The following is a 413-nucleotide window of genomic DNA, read 5'->3' on the forward strand; positions in this document are numbered from 1 at the left end:
GCCCGGCTATTTTTTGGTTGCAGCCGTCATTGTTGTTTTGCGGGTCCGGGCTGGGGATTTGAACCCGCCACCTTAGGTGTACGTGGCTGGCGCCTTAGCCGGTTGAGCTATAGGCGCCGAGCCTAGACCATGTCTTATACATAAAACTTTTCTATGTTTAGGACAATTTCTAGAAGTAATCTTTTGAGTCAAATAGTATCAGTAGATAGATTATTGCCAAATTGGTTTTATATCAGTTTGTATTGCTGCCAGTGTGTTTCTTTTACTACATTCCTTCTAGTGCTGGCTGTTATAATTCTTTTTCATTTTGACTTTGATGAGTAAAGAATTATTTCTACTTGGTATTTAGGTGGCATTTTATTTTATTTTTTTTGAGACAGAGCCTCAAGCTGTCCCCCTGGGTAGAGTGTTGT

This window comes from Otolemur garnettii, unplaced genomic scaffold (assembly GCF_000181295.1).
Source record: "Otolemur garnettii isolate 467f Iridium unplaced genomic scaffold, OtoGar3 scaffold00003, whole genome shotgun sequence".
NCBI lineage: Eukaryota > Metazoa > Chordata > Mammalia > Primates > Galagidae > Otolemur > Otolemur garnettii.